The sequence below is a fragment of the Pristiophorus japonicus genome, chromosome 16, assembly GCF_044704955.1.
Source record: "Pristiophorus japonicus isolate sPriJap1 chromosome 16, sPriJap1.hap1, whole genome shotgun sequence".
Lineage (NCBI taxonomy): Eukaryota > Metazoa > Chordata > Chondrichthyes > Pristiophoridae > Pristiophorus > Pristiophorus japonicus.
Genome location: NC_091992.1, coordinates 20,225,482 through 20,242,745, shown reverse-complemented (window position 1 = coordinate 20,242,745; position 17,264 = coordinate 20,225,482). Strand labels below are relative to the sequence as shown.

At 41.2% G+C, this 17,264-nt stretch overlaps 1 protein-coding gene across 3 annotated transcripts in view; it reads right to left on the bottom strand.

The window, feature by feature from the left end:
* Positions 1 to 17,264, bottom strand: part of nufip2 (nuclear FMR1 interacting protein 2) — a 46,024-nt gene that overhangs the window by 15,721 nt on the left and 13,039 nt on the right. The window contains exon 3 of one of the 3 annotated variants that reach the window (XR_011587249.1): positions 14,627 to 14,805. The exons of the other annotated variants lie outside the window; for them this stretch is intronic. The gene's annotated coding sequence lies outside the window, so the exon portion shown is untranslated. The remainder of the gene's footprint in view (positions 1 to 14,626; positions 14,806 to 17,264) is intronic. 3 annotated transcript variants of the gene reach the window in all.

Genomic DNA, 17,264 nt, shown 5'->3' with positions numbered 1-17,264 from the left:
CCTGATTATAATTGCTCAAACACTGGTGGTCATGCCTTCTGTTGCCTAGGCCCCAAGCTCTGGAATTTCCTCCCTAAACCTCTCCACCTCTTTCCTCCTTTAAGACGCCCCTTAAAACTCACCTCTTTGACCAAGCATTTGGTCACCTGCACTAATACTACTTATTTGGCTTGGTGTCAAGTTTTTGTCTTATAATACTCCTATGAAGCATCTTGGGACGTTTTATATTAAAGGCTCTGTATAAATACAAGCTCTTGAGTGAAATCAGGAAGCACTTTTTTCACAAAGGTTGGTAGAAATCTAGAATTCTCCCCAGTAAGACTGTGGCTGCAGGGTCAACTGAAATTGATAGATGTGTTTCTTGAAGGTATCCTAGGATATGGAACAAATGCAGATAAATGAAGTTGATGTATAGATTAACCATGATCTAATAGAATGGTGGACCAGGCTCGAAGGGCTGCATGGCTTATTCCTGTTCCTATGTTCCTAAATCAAGTCATTGATGGTCATTCCTACTCAGTATTTTTAAAGTAAAAATAATTCTCAAACAATATTTTGTGAGCAGTTAATTTAAACACGTATTCTTGAACTTTAGATTAATTGCACCTCCCCTTCTCGTTACACTCTACAGAACTCACCAGAAGACAACTTCTCCCGCTACCAAATACTGCTTTACAGATATCCACTGAGGGGTTCAATTGTGATCTCAAAGACTCCACCCTGGTTGAAACACAACCGTTCAATATTTCCTCAAAGTAGTACAAATAAGATTGGGAACTCAGCAGTTTAGGAGGGAGGGAGAAGAAAAGAATTCAAATTCCATTTCTACCCAATACATCTAGTCAGTATGCTGGACCAAAAAGAATTAAATGGCTATATCCACAAGCTGCTTTAAATTTAACTTTATTACTCGGCCTCTGTTGTTGAATACTGTTGGCTACACATAATCTTCAAACATTCATTACACGTATAATTGTGTTTCCATTTTCATTACCAAGTTGTAGTACCTGTACCAATACTACTACGGGAAGTGCGTGTGTAAATGCACAAAGTGTGGTTAATAAGGTTGGCGAGCTGCAGGTGCAAATAGCTACGTGGGAACACGATGTAGTGCTGATAACTGAGACCTGGCTCAAAAATGGGAGGATATTCCTGGGTACAAGGTATTCAGGAAAGATTGGGAAAGAAAAAAAAAAAGAGGGGTAGCAGTTTTGATTAAGGAAAGCAGTTTCAATTAAGGAAAATATTAGTGCTAGAGAAAATGTCCTCGAGGGATCAAAGACAGAATCTATTCAGTAAAAGGCAAGAAACAGTAAAGGAACCAATATGCTATTTGGCTTAATTTACAGGCCAAAAAAGTGGGAGAGATAGAGGAGCAGATTTGCAAGAAATTATTTACAGATGCAAGAACTGTAGAATCGTGATAATGGGAGACTTTACCCCAATATTGAAGGGGACAGTGATTTTGTTAAGGGCAGAAAAGGGGAGGAATTTCTGAAATGTGCGCAGGAGAATTTTCTAAATCAGTATGTTTCCTGCCCAACGAGGAAGGTGGCATTGCTGGATCTAGAAGTATCGTAATGTTTAGATTATAGTTATCGAGGACAAGGAGCACTCTAGAATAAAAATACTTAACGGGAGGAAGGCTCATTTCACCGAATTGAGGGGGGATCTGGCCCAGGTAAATTGGAGTCAAAGCATGGCAGGCAGAAATGCGTAGGATTTACAGCACAGAAACAGGCCATTCGGCCCAACCAGTCCATGCTGGCGTTTATGCTCCATTCGAGCCTCTCCTGTCTTTCCTCATGTAAATCCATCAGCATAACCCTCTATTCCTTTCTCCCTAATATGTTTGTCTAGCCCCCCCTTAAATGCATCTACTACTCCCTGTGATAGCGAGTTCCACATTCTCACCACTTTTTGGGAAAAAAAGTTTCTTCTGAATTCCCTATTGCATTTCTTGGTGACTATCTTATATCGATGGCCTCTAGTTATGCTCTTCCCCACAAGTGGAAACATTCTATCTCTATCCATGCTATCAAAAGCTTTCAGAATTTTAAAGATCTCTTTAGGTCACCCCCCAGCTTTCTTTTTTCAAAAAGTGAGACGCGGCCTGTTCACCCTTTCCTGATATGTATACCCTCACATTCCTAGTATCGTCCTTGTAAATTTTCTCTGCACCCACCCTCTACATCATTTTTATAATATGACAACCAGAACTGCATGCAGTACTCCAAGTGTGGTCGAACCAAGGTTCGGAACAGGTTTAGCATAACTTCCCTACTTTTCAATTCTATACCTCTAGAAATAAACCCTAGTGCTCGGTTTGCTTTTTTATGGCCTTGTTAACCTGTGTTGCAACTGTTAGTAATTAGTGTATTTGCACTCAAGAGATCCCTTAGTTCCTCTACGCCACCTAGACTTGCATCCTCCCAAGTACGAAGTGACCTCCCTATTCTTCCTACCAAAATGTAATATCTCACATTTATCTGTGTTGAACTTCATTTGCCAATTATATGCCCATTCTGCAAGTTTATTAATGTCCTCCTGTAATTTGTTGCAGTCCTCCTCAGTATTGACTATACCCCCCCACCCCCAATTTAGAAATTGTGTTTTTGATTCCAAAGTCTAAATTGTTAAAATAAATTATGAACAGTGGTCTCAGCACTGATCCTTGTGGAACACCACTGCCTACCTTCTGCCACTTTTACCCCTAACTCTGCTTTCTGTCTTGAAGACAGCTTACTATCCATTCTGCTACTTGTCCCCTGACTGCATTCTCTGACCTTGTTCAACAGTATTATGGGGCACCTTATCGAAGGCCTTTTGAAAATCTAGACAAATTACATCTACTGTATTACCATTGTCGACTCTCTGTTACCTCTTCATAAAATTCAATGAAGTTGGTCAAGCAAGACTTTCCCTTTGAAATCCATGCAATGGGCAGCCTTTAAAGAAGAGATGGTTTGGGTATAGTCTAGGTATATAGACCAAGGGAGAAAGGGAGGGCAACCAAAGATGAGCTCCCTGGATGACAAAGTAGTTTGAGTAGGATGAAACAGAAAAAGGGAGCCTATGACAGATGTCAGCTTGATAATACAAGGGAGAATCAAGGCTGAACAGAAAAAGTAGAGGGCCAGTGAAAAAGGAAATAAGGGGGCAAAGACAGTACGAGAATAGATTGGTGGCTAACAAAGGGAAAGCCAAAGGTCTTCTACAGACATAACAGTAAAAGGGTTGTCAGAAGCAGTGGGGCCGATCTATTGGTGGAGGCAGAAAGCATGGCGGAGGTACTAAACCAGTAATTAGCATCAGTGTTTACCAAGGAAGAGGTCTTTACCAAAGCTATGGTAAATGAGCAACTTGCCAGGGCACTGGTCAAAATAAAAATAGATACAGGGGAGATACTAGAAAGGCTGGCTGTACTTAAAGCAGATACATCACAGATGGGATGCATCCTAGGTTGTTGAGGGAGGTTAAGAGTAGAAATTGTGGAGGTACTGGCCACAATCTTCCAATCGTCCTTAGATACAGAGGTGGTGCCAAAGGACTGGAGGTTTGCAAATGTTACACCTTTGTTCAAAAGAGGATAAACCTGGCAATTGTATGCCAGACAGTTTAATGTCGTGGTGGGTAAACTTTTAGAAACAATAATCTGGGAGAAGATTAACAGCCACTTGGACAAGCATGGACTAATGAAGGAGAGCCAGCACAGATTTGTAAAGGGCAAATTGTGTTTGACTAACTTGAGTTTTTTGATGAGGTAACAGAAAGGGTGGATGAGGGCAGAGCAGTTAATGATGTGTATATGGATTTTCAAAAGGAGTTTGAGAAAAATACCATAGATTAAGCTTGTTGTCAAAATCAAAGTCCATGGGATAAAAGGGGCAGTAGAAGCATGGATACAAAATTGGCGGAGGGAGAGAAAACAGAGTTGTGGTGAATGGCTGTTACTCAGACTGGAGGGAGGTGTATAGCGGAGGTTCCAAAGGTTCAGTACCAGGACCACTGCTGCTTTTGATGCACATTAATGACTTTGACTTAGGTGATATAGGGCACAATTTTGAAATTTGCAGGTTGCACAAAACTTAGGAAGTATAGTAAACACTGAGGAAGATAGTAATAGACTTCACGAGGACATAAGACAGGCTGGTGAAATGGGCAAACACATGGCAGATGAAATTCAATACAGAAAAGTATAAGGGGATTCATTTTTAGTAGGAAGAATGAGACAATATGTTAAATGGTACAATTTTTTAAAGGGGGTGCTAGAACAGACCCAGAGGTGCTTGTGCATAAATCTTTGAAGGTGACAGAACAGGCTTTATAAATAGAGACAGAGAGTACAAAAGCCAGAAAGTTTAAATGTTGCTGTTCAGAGAGATTTGGGTGTCGGGTGTCCTTGTGTAAGAAACACAAAGTTGACATACAGGCACAGCAAGCAATAAGGAAGGCAAATGGTATGTTGTCCTTTATTGCATGGAGGTTGGAGTACAAGAGTAAGGAAGTCTTGCTACAATTGTACCGGGCCTTGGTGAGACCACACCTGGAGCACTGTGCACAGTTTTAGTCTCCTTATCAAAGGAAGGATATACTTGCCTTGGAGGCAGTGCAACAAAGGTTCGTTCACTAGATTGATTCCTGGGATGAGAGGAGTGTCTTACGATGAGTGATTGTGTAGAATGGGCCTATACTCTCTGGAGTTTAGAAGAATGAGAGGTGATCTCATTGAAATTTACACAATTCTGAAGGGGATTGACAGGGTAGATGCTGTTGTTTCCCCTGGCTGGATTGTCTAGAAGTAGGGGACACAGTCTCAGAATAAAGGGTAGGCCATTTAAGACAGAGATGAGAAGGAATTTCTTCACTCAGAGGATTATGAATCTTTGGAATTCTCTGCCCCAGAGGGCTGTGGATGCGGAGTCTGTGAATATATTCAAGGCTGAAAAAGATTGGAGTCTAGGGGAATCAAGGGATATGGAGATCGGACGGGAAAGCGGAGTTGAGGTCGATGATCACCCATGGTCTTTTTGAATGGCAGAGCAGGCTAGAGGGGCCATATGGCCTATTCCTGCTCCAATTTCTTATGTTAGGTTATGCTAAACCTATATAAAACACTAGTTTGATCCCGGCTGGAGTACTGTGTCCGATTTGGGGCACCACATTTTAGGAAGGACGTATAGGCTTTGGAGAGGGTACAGAGATGAACTAGAATGGTTCCAGGGATGAGGGATTACAGCTACGTGGATAGATTGGAAAAGCTGGGGTTATTCTTATAGCACAGAAGGCTAAGAGGAGATTTGATAGAGGTAGGTATTTAAAATCATGAAGGGTTTAGATAGGGTAAATAAAAAGAAATGGTTTTCAATGGCTGAAAGATTGATAACCAGAAGGCATAGGTTTAAAGTGATTGGCAAAAGAACCAGAGGAGACACAAGAAAAAACTTTTTAACGCAACGAATGATTAGGATTTGGAATGCACTGCCTGATAGGGGGTGACTTATTCAAAAGGGAATTGGTAAGTATTTGAAGGAGAAAAATTGCAGGGACATGCGGAAAGAGCAGGGGAGTGGGACTAACTGGATTGCTCTTCGAAAGAGCTGGCGCAGACTCATTGGGCCGAATTGCTTTCTTCAGATATGAGTCTAATAGTATATTGACAGGCTGGTATGCGAAAACTAATGAAGACCTAGGTCATAAAGGAAAACCAGGAAAGGCAAGGATCAGACAGATGAAGAGTACCAGTGAAAAAGATGGGATGGAAGAGGCTGGGTCATTGAGAAATGGATAGTGAATTAAAAAATGCTGAATACTGCCCTGGAATTATATTGAACTTCTATTCCTTTTTAAAAAAAAAGAAAAGGTTAGATGTAATTTTTCCTCCATTTTGAAGAGCAGTAGAAAGATATACAACAGACCCCACTTACAGCAAATATAGTTTGTAAGGATCATCAGGTAAATTTGACAATCTCTGCAATGAAACTAAACAGATGTAGATATGTTGGTTTGTCCAGATAACTGCATACCACCCGGACTCCAATCCACCAGACCAGATTTATCCAGCTACAGTAGTCATTGGACATACCAGACAAATTAAGTCTACAGTTAAGTCCACTATCTGCAGATTACACTGTACAAGAATTATCAGACTTACTAAAAAGTAAATTTTCTTACACTGAATGAGGTTCGCAAAGTTCACCTTCCCTCTGTGCTGAGCTGCTTTAAGACTTCAGTTATAAGAAGCACTTTTTAAAGAAAACAAACAAAATTCTTTGGGGGTTTATCTTCTTCTAGATAAAATGGAGGGGTACTTTAAATAAAAAATATGGTCCTAAACTTAGCTTCCTCTTCACTTTGATACTCATTGTTTCACATTAATTTTCTTGTTTTATATTATTTCATTCTCTTTGATCACTACTTGTACAGTGATGCTGGATTTTACAAAAAAAACAAAGCAGCGCAGGTCTGTGCTGTATTGTGTTGCCAAATGAAACACCAAGCAGCTACTGTTAAATCTGAAATTTAGAAATCTATATAGAAAGTACTTTTGCATATGGATTATAGCATTAAATCAGCAAACTAAAAGCTAATTTAAAGCAGATTTGTAAGTTTTATTGGAAAACAATCTTTTAAAGTATACCATGTGTGATATTTCAGAATAATTGACATTTTGGAATAATGAGCAACATGTTTTCAATAGGAATATTTCTCCTCCACACTGCAAATAGTCTTTAGAACAGTGCTTCAATAGTATTGAAAATAGATTGAAATGATGTGCACTGGAGTTACTTACTGGATTTTTGTAGCTTAACTTATTCTGTATTATTTACCTTGCGGTGACAGATTAGGAAAAGGGGAGGTGCAACGAGACCTGGGTGTCATGGTACATCAGTCATTGAAGGTTGGCAGGCAGGTACAGCAGGCGGTTAAGAAAGCAAGTGGCATGTTGGACTTCATAGCGAGGGGATTGGAGTACAGGAACAGGGAGGTGTTACTACAGTTGTACAGGGCCTTGGTGAGGCCACACCTGGAGTATTGTGTACAGTTTTGGTCTCCTAACTTGAGGAAGGACATTCTTGCTATTGAGGGAGTGCAGCGAAGGTTCACCAGACTGATTCCCGGGATGGCGGGACTGACATATCAAGAAAGACTGGATCAACTGGGCTTGTATTCACTGGAGTTCAGAAGAATGAGGGGATCTCATAGAAACGTTTAAAATTCTGACGGGTTTAGACAGGTTAGATGCAGGAAGAATGTTCCCAATGTTGGGGAAGTCCAGAACCAGGGGTCAGTCTAAGGATAAGGGGTAAGCCATTTAGGACCAAGATGAGGAGAAACTTCTTCACCCAGAGAGTTGTGAACCTGGGGAATTCTCTACCACAGAAAGTTGTTGAGGCCAATTCACTAAATATATTCAAAAAGGAGTTAGATGTAGTCCTTACTACTTGGGGGAATCAAGGGGTATGGCAAGAAAGCAGGAATGGGGTACTGAAGTTGCATGTTCAGCCGGTGCAGGCTCGAAGGGCCGAATGGCCTACTCCTGCACCTATTTTCTATGTTTCCTTTAAAAAGAGCTAAGAGGCATTTAAATTTGTGCTGCAAAATTATATATAGTAACCTCTGAAATTTAAATAGATCTGCTGAATGACAAATACAACAAAGCCCATTGATTCCATGATTTTAAACATCACATTTAACACCATTTTTATAACATTTTCCACAAACTACTAGGAGTAGTTGAACCATTAAAGACTCGTGCTTGATCTTCACGGTTAGCTAATCTTAACTAGGATGACTGCAAGTGTTACACTTGGCACATGTCATTGGTTAGATAGGAGGGGAAAAAATGCCACGTCTGCTCCTAAATCACTAGCCAGTGACCCCTGCTAGAAATGTACACATGAATTGATACCCCATGGGTTAAACAGTCTGCAGAAACTGAAATGAACAATGGCTACCTGATTGAGGGCTCCCAACACACATGGCAACATCTCAGCAAGGGGTCAGGAGAGGGAAGAAAGCAAGAAAGAAAAATGTAGTAACAGTTCTACATATTAAAAGACCAACTCCTCCAAACCAATGTCTAGACTGTCAAATGATCCACATTCAAACTGGATATGCACTATTTAGCACAAAGTTTTAAAACTACAAACACCAATCTTTAGAAATAACATTAGGACATTATTGGGCAAATTCAGCTAGTCGAGCAGCTATCAGGTTCAGAAATAACGTACAATGGCAAGAAAATTTCCACAAGAAAGGCTTGGATGCACATATAGAACCCAGTGAGGGGGCAGTGCAGCATTTAACAGCGGCGGGGTTGGGGCCCAGGGGAGGTGCAACAGAGCTTGGTCATCCTTGCCACTGGACCAAGACCTTGCTCTGTCTAGCCCGTATGGGGGCTGATGTGCAACGGTCACCACACATTAAAAAAAAAATCCACACATAGGCATCTTCCACCCTTTAAGATGTAACTCATTGTAACACCTACGAGTTCATCTTTTTTTGATGTGAGGAGCGTCATCCTCGTTACGAGGGACTGCCTAGAAATAGATGACGACGACTAACCTGAACAAATTAAAAAGATCCTTGGTTTAATTATGGACCTGTACTGAGCTAGTGGATATCAGAATGGGCACAGGTTGGGCAGTAGAACTGACCTCTGATATGAGAAATAAATAAGTGGTTACCCACACAATGTAAAAAAAATATTCACAAAATATACAATAAGCCCTAAAAGTTGTATTTTGTTCATCGAGAATTGCCCATATCCTACCCCACACCAAGTCCCGCTCACTCATCATTGACTTACATTGGCCCGCAGTCCCCCAATGTCTCAAATTAATAATTCTCATCCTTGTGTTTGAACCTCATGAACTCGCCCATAATCTCTAACTTCCTATAGCACTACAATCCCCCACACCAAACTTTAAATCCACTATCTTCACCCAAAGTGGCAGTATGTGCTTTCATTTGCCTAGGCCCACACACAAACTCCCTCCGTAAACCCTCCTCCTTTAAAACCCACCACCTTTTGGTCCTCTTCCAATAATGATCACTGGCTACCGTGAAACAAAAAATGCTATACAAATGCAAATTGTTGTTGTAGGTGCCATGGATACTAGTAACCCTTGAGTACCTCATACAAGGCGGCTATTCCTCACTTGCACAAATAGACAGCAGCCATCAGCAAGCTATTCACTGTGACTAGCATTATAGCCAAGCCAATCCTATCAACATCCAGCAACCACAAATGCAAGCTTTCCAGCAAGGATCACTGAACGTTGATCAGGAGCAGGGGTCTTGGTTGCCGCCCCCAACCAAACTATCAATACCGTACAATTTTCACACATGTACAAAAGTAAACTAATTAAACCAATTCAGCCATGGCTACAAATGTGCTTGCGTCTAGCAAAATTAGTTTATACTAATTTCAAGTTTTACGATTTTATAGTAAAGATATCAAAAGGATGTTTAATAAAAGGATACAGCAAGTTTGTGAACAAAGCTGGTACATCTGTTAGTTAATTTTTCTTGGAAGCATTCGAGTTCTAAAAATAACCTTTTCAGAGCCAAGTTGAAACTATTTTGGGGATGGACCAATTGAGTGAAGACTGGAGAAACAATTTCAAGCTTAACTAAAATAACTAATTTAAGCCCTCCTCTGCCTTTGCAACTCACTCCCAAACAGTGTTGCTACATCAACCTTTGTTCCATATATCGGATGGCCCTTTCAGTACACTCCTGCTATAACTCTACAGCAGAATGCTGGGAGAGCTAGAAATTAAGCCAGGACAAATCATATCTTTGGGATTCAACGGGACCATATAAGGGGTTCACTCCATTCCACAAGGCCATTGATGCAGGAGGGTCCAGAGTCTTCAAACGGCAAAAGTTCCCTCGTCCCTGACCGTAAAGAGGGACTAAGCGTGAAAACAGGCTACTGAAGGGTGCATGTGGGCCCCACCTGAGGGCCAAGGCCAAAGCCTCGAACAGACAATTGTTTAAACGTAGCCCCCTTTTAAAGGAGAGTGCCTAACAAAGCGATACAATTTATGGCCTTTTCGATGGGTGGATGCCTTGGATTCACCCCTAATGGCGCGGATGCCTGACTGTGGTAGGAAATGATCATCCCATGACCCCATGAAATATGATAAATTCAGCAGAACTCTCAGTAGGCACATCCTGACATGTGCCAGGACGCACCTTCAATTTTTAGCCCTGCAAGTTTTTGATTAGTGAACCAAGGTTTTTGGAGTTTCTGGAAAATACACTGGTACCCAAGTACCTTTCTCTATGTTTTCAGCAAGATTAAATTCAAGAACCATCTGTCTTTGAAGCTTTCGCCAACTGCACTCTACTTTTATGCAACTTATCTATACAGCATCTAACACCATCCAAATAAGTAGAAAAGTCTTTTCCCCCTCAAACCAGAAATTTACATACACCCAGAAATCTGCAAACTTTTCAATTGACTGACCTCAGGACAATTAAGACCACTTCTCCACAATGATTACTGTAGACTAGGTTAGCAGCTAAACATCATTAATGTGCTCCAGACTGATGGGGAGAAACCCCAGAGGAAAAGGTTCCCATCTCTACCCTACATGTAGCACATTTTGTCCTTCGGATGTCAGGTGTCACATTTCATATTATATACACACATGAATTTCTGGAGCACACTTGCTGGACTCAAGCTTCATATCTATAAAACAAATCACAACTGAATGGTATCTGCGGTACCATTATTTCCTCCATTACCATTTTATTTAACTTGTATTAAATTCACCAAGTTCCTCCTGTTGACTTTAGATTCTCGTGCACTGGCAATTTGTCCTAACTTGTGCACTGGTAATTTATCCCAACACTTAAGAACTTTTGCTGTTAGCTTTCCTATCCATTACAAGTTTTTTTTTCATATTCTCTTTTTGCATCTCTTGTTGGTATCCCTTTCGTTGTTTTTTATTTATGTAATTGTACATTTGTGGAGGAGGAAAATAGGGAAGGACAGTTTTTTATTGTGGGTAACAAAATAACTTTTCCAGGATTGGACCAAAAAACATTTTCTGCCCGGTGAGGTCTCTCAAAACTGAGATTTTTTTTTTACAAACCCTCGCACCCATTCTCATGAAAATGTAATCACTTACCAACAGCAAGCAACACCATGGGAGAATTGGCGGTATATACGAAGGCGCTGCATCCAAATGTGGTCAAAAAAAAAAACATTTTATAGCTTTCATCTGGCCTCTCAAGGGCAGGAGCTGGTGAATTACAAGCAACTGCCAGTCTTTAGAAACGTCCTTCCAACAGTTAGCCTCTAATTAACATTAAGGTATTGTCATTTACATTAAGTCTCCACAATGAGTTCTTGAGCACGGACCTTAAAACGGACAAGCCGAATCAAACACAGCTTTACCGTAGCAGTTTAATGTCACAGCTCCAGACCCTAGACTACATAAAAACCATGGGAGACAGATTAGTAAACAAAAATAAAAGTCAAGTGCATGGTTGACAATTCAACATAGATCATATGTGGTTCTCTTTGTTTCCTATATGGTGAATTTCTAACCTCAGCATCTTTACAGGTATAGGTGGGCCCAATATATAAAAGTTATACTTGGTCAATTCAAAAAGGAATGTTCCCACACAGGGAAAGATAAATGGCCTAGATATTGGGGGGGGGGGGGGGGGCGCTGAGAAAGAGAAGAATGGATGAGAAAAAGATCACTGCAAATATATGGTAATGCATTGTTTTAGCTTTCACATATTACAGAACTCATGCAGAGACAACAACCTTCAACTGTGAATATGAACTTCTTTATCTGGTTTAAATTAGCTGTGCAAACTTTAGCTGCAATCTTTACACTTAACATTAAAGTCGCCCCCACACCACTGCCTAAAATAGGAAAACACTGCTACAGAAACAAATACCAAATATGGGAAGCTTCCCTTCCTTATAGCTTACTGGATTAATGCACCATGCAGTGTGAAACTGTATTCAGCTGCAATCCCTGGTCTGAGCTGAACTCAGATTTATTCATAAGAGACAACCATCTCCTTCAAAACAGCACGAGAACCACAAGTCCACTTTCTTTGTTTTATAGAAAAGCCATGATTAAACCTGGAATGCAATCAGTTCATTTTTTTTAAAAACTAAGATAGGAATCATTGCAGTCACACACCTCAAGGTAATAAAATCAAAATGTCTAATTACAAATCATTCAGTAAATTTTTCCAGAAACTCCCAAGACAAGAAGTTAACTAGTTTTTGCTATATTAGCCAAATGCAGAACACAAAATACAAGAATTCTTCACTTCCCTACTTGATATACATTACTGGGTTTCTAGTGACCCTGCTGGTGATAAATTGGAATCCGCATAGTTTTGTAACGACAAGATTATAACAAAGTACCATGCAATGTATTGTTCTACTAAATTGGAGTGTCCCATTAAGGCCACAAGATCTAACTGCTATAAATATGCATATCCTGAGCTGAATTATGAGATTTGTGGCTGGAAAAGTGTGTTTGCAAAGTCTTGTACCTCCCCAGTCAGAAATGAAAATGACTTTTTCCATAATATAATAAATGTGGCTGGCAAATCTCAAAAATGTGACTTAAATTGTTCCACTTTGTTACATCAGACAGTAGCCACTTATCCACAAAGATAGCGGGCTGGAGTTTCGGCCTGTTTTCACCTCGGAGGGGCGGCAATAAGCTCTTCTGGGCGAGCGGCCAGCTTCCAGCACCCCACTGGGATTTTCGGTGCTGGTGTCGGCAGGACGCAGAGCATTACTGCCCGGAATAGGCGAGCCATTGTGTAACTCCCCTGGTTGCGACACTGGCTCTGTCTGATCCGTGGAGCACTGTGCTGGGACTGCCTGTGAAAGCAGGCGGTCCGAACTGTAGTGGCTGCAGTGAGGCAAGTAATATCGACCTCAAGTAAATGTGTTTTTTAAATTTTATTTGCGATTTATGTTGTGGTGGCATGAATTATTTACTGGGAATGTTTTTGGTGGGGAGTTTTCAGGTTTTTTATTGCTCCCCAAGCCTCTCGGAGGCTGGCCGTTTAGCTCGAGATTTGCACTTGCTCAGTCGGCTTAGCGCCCTAAGAGGGGTGTGGAATGCCTCCCTTAGCGCTCCGTCCCTCACTCAGTGCCCAGCTGCCCAATTTTGCTGATTGATGCGCAAATTGTTCCCGGGCAAAACTTTACCGTCCTGTCGCCACGAAATGAGCAGAACCGAACATCCAGCCCAGCATGTCTAATTATTGGAGTTTAATTAGTAATTCTCCCACAATTCTTATTTACATGTCAAACAGTATGTGAAGTGCTGGAAACGCAAAGATACACAAGACTGTAAATTATTTCAAAATAAACCACTTAACCATTCCCAGTTTTTACTATTTTAGGAGTCAATAGTCCCTGTAAATATTTCAAGGAGAAGATAAGCACGCCTTCCCTCACATCTACTCAGCAAAAAAGTTCAACATCCCAAAATCGAATGGCATGCATTAGAATTTGCCTAGATGCACACAGCAGCATATTTCAACTCCTCTGGTCAGCAGTTGGATTAATATGTAGGGTAAAATAACAAGCTTCAGAATGGAAGCTCCAGCATTCTCCATGCACATATGTACACTGGTATTCCACATTTTGTAAGAAACCAAAGCAGTTGATTGCATGGTCAGTATGCAACCCAGCCATCCTAAAATATATCACAGTAGCATTAGCCTAATCAGTGTAAAGATGAAGTGGTACACCGACATTATCTTCTCTTACACTGCCCCACACTACTACCCAATCAACTACAGGTTGAACCTCCCTTATCCAGAACCCTCAGGACTTGGCATGTTCTGGAAAAGGGATTTTTCCAGACGAGGGGTGGTCATGTTGATTTGGATGGTACAGGTACTGAGCAAGGTGATATCGAGGCTGGCTCGCTTGGGGCTGGGAGTGTGGCGGAGAGATCATGGGGGGGGGGGGGGGGGGAGGGGGGGGGGGGTTGAGGCGGTGGATCACAGGGTCAGGCCAGCGATTGCGGGAGTCGGCAGTGAGGAAGGACTTCAATTTGTTCATGTTGGAGTTTTGCGCATGCTCCACCGGAGGCCAGGGGTGGCTCTGGATAAGGGGTGGCTCCATTTGTATTAATTTTTCAAAATTAAACTGCAAATTACACGGAATGCACTTAATCCTGTAGAAAAATAAAAAAACATTTTCCTAATGCAATCCTCGTGGCGTACCTGAAAAACAGTTCTTTCGGGCCGCACAGTAGTGGCCTAAATAACCTGTAGGAGGCACCAGAGGCATGTGGACTTGAAATGTTGCCCAGGATAAACAACATTAAAGTCCTTTCACATTTCAAAATTTTGAGTATATAATTAGATCATTAAGCAATCAGAATTGGCACTGTTGCTCAAAATGATAAATACTATTTGTGCACAAAGGCATGTCAACAAACGAAAGATTTCTTCAGGAAACAGTAACACATTAATCTTTCCACGTGATGCTTTATATTTTCTGAAATGTATTTATATTTCTTTTAACAACGGGTACCTCGATGTGTTTATGTGGGAGAAACGTTCAATATGAAATGCTGTGCCATCCAAGGTTCAAAAGAAATCCTACCTTGTTAAAGTCATTTGAATTTTTAGTTTATTTCCCCCGCTCCTGACTTGACAAGATTGATCTTTCCCAGCTCTGACACCTCTCAATTGGCATCCAGGACCAAAAAGGATGCCGACCCGCTGGTTGTTCGATCTCATCGCTGATGGTCAGCTGAGCAGCGCCCTGCTGAAGGTGGCGCTCTGCGGCAGGAAGGAAAATAAACTAAGGATTCTAATATCTCCCACAAGGTAGGAGTTTTAACAATTATTGTACCCATGTCAGACAGGGAGGGAGGACTTGGGACCAAAAGCACTTCATCTGCACTTAGCAATTTACAATGATTCAATCTCAATGCAGCAATTGGACACCATGCAAACCCCCTCCCCCTCCCTCAGACTTGTATGGAATATCTAGACACACAGTTCTATAGTAACCTGCAATAAATGCTAGTAAGACAGAGCAATCTCTGGTGGCATGGGATGGTTATTTTCAACGCCCACCACTCCTCCCTCAAAATGACCATGACTAACATTTTTATTGCAAATATACATGTTCAAAAAACAGCTATAATTTTCCCTTGACTACAGACTCAATAGCTATCCAACTTGCAAGGAGTTAACACTTGAAGAAAAAAATAACCTTCATGTCTTTCTCCAATTGGGACATGAAATAGCATCCAGTCATCAAGCAACTAATGATTTTCTCTTTCCACCCTCCACCCCTGCAAACTGACCATCTTAATACCATATCCACTCCATCAAAACACATGGTTGAAAACTGACTTGATTAAGTCAACTGAGTTTAACTTAGAATTAGGATAGCCTGGTAATTGCAAGTATAAATTGTATTTGTAATTAATTGTCACCTCAAATCATTTTAATTGTTGCCATTCAGGATTATTCCCCTACTTTCACATTCTCTCCAATAATTGAACCCACTCTCTAATGGAACCAGTTTGAATAGTTATACTTCAATTATTATCTATTAAAACCAATCCAGCCCCATAAATTGGGTACTGCTCAACAGCAGTGACAGATCAGTTTGATCAGTAGACATTTGCCAATTACAATTAGTGTAGCTGGGTAGACTTACCATCCCAGTATTTGCAGTACTGTAAAGATTATTGCAGACTACCCAATCAATTTAAAGATTTGGTAACTAAATTAAAGCTTCCAATTGAGAGCTTAAATACATAAAATAAAGCTGTGGGGGGGGGGGGGGGCTTTATTTTATTTGTTGCAATTGAGGCTCTTGTCATAGATCTTTCCAAAAGTATGATGTACTTCAATATCTTGGTGGCAAATACACCTCACGTATACAGGTATACAAATCAAGGCAGATCCAGGTTTAATCCCCATCTGAGCGGAGTTTACTGATCTCAGCTAGGAGGGTATCACATTTGGACTCATGGCCCTCAGGTGAAGGGGGAGGAAAAGAGGAAAAAACCCAGCCACAGTTTATGTTCTTAACTGTTATCAAGTTACCCTGCTTGAAACAAGCACGACAAATGTGAAGAACAGGATCAGGCTCAATTGTGAAGACACCGCAGTGGCAAAATCTGATTTGCACTTGAGGCTAATACAAGAGCAGCGATCACTAAGGAGAGCTACCAGAGTGCTGCCAGAAACAACAGGTATCCGGTGGCATACAACACAGGTAACTAAGGTTGAAAGGTTTGTGCAACTGTCTTGACCAGACAAGATTGTATTCAGTTATTAAAGCCTTCATCCTATCCCTCTACAGATTGCCCAGATATTTACTCCAGAATTAAGTTATAGGATTTAATTTGGGGGAACAGATACAGGGACATTGCCACTTCAAGTAACCCATTTCTTAGAAGGTTTATATACTGCTTTGACTCAAGGTAGTTTCTTTGCAGTGCTAGTATGGTAATGTTCCCAACTGACGTCTAGATGGCACTTAAAATATCCATATCTCAGGTCTGCTACTATGTAGATGTTCCAAGTTCTAATGTAAATGGGCTTTAAGGTGCACAGGGTTCCATGTACAGGAAGGCCTACCCACATCATGAAGCAAATCAAGGTACAACAGCAAGCCTCGAAGAAAAGTACTTCAGTTTTTGTACATACCATATACTAGGTTTAGCAGTGTTAAGTAATTTAGATAGAGCCTAAGCAATTCAAAATGAACCAGAATTTGAATTGTGGAAAAAGTGTCTTCCATCCTATTAAATTACAGGTTGGACCTCTCTGTTCCGGAAACATCTGTGGTTCGGCATTTGTCCCGGTTTCCCGCGCTTCCTGGCTCTGTGCTGTGGAACTGCTGCTTGTGTGTGGGTGGCATCGCCAGTTCAGTGAAGTAACCGGGCCGGGCAAGGAAAGGGATGGGCAGACAGCTAACTGAGGTGCCAAAGCTGGGCCTGTGGGAGAGGAGAGTTTATTTTAAAAAAGCACCAAATCAGTATGTTAATTAATAAATGTGGCTGGGAGATTTCTACATGGAGTTGGCAAGCGAGGCCCAAGTTTTGCAGCCTGAGCCGGAGGCATTCAGGAGCCCGGGTGCTGTCTAAAAGTACCGCTAAGCCTAGGCTAGGTGTGACCTTCGTGGTTTGGAATATTCTGTTTTGGCACCGGTTAGGTCCCGAGGGTGCCGGACCACAGAAGTCCAACCTGTACCAGGAACATCATGATAACTTGAT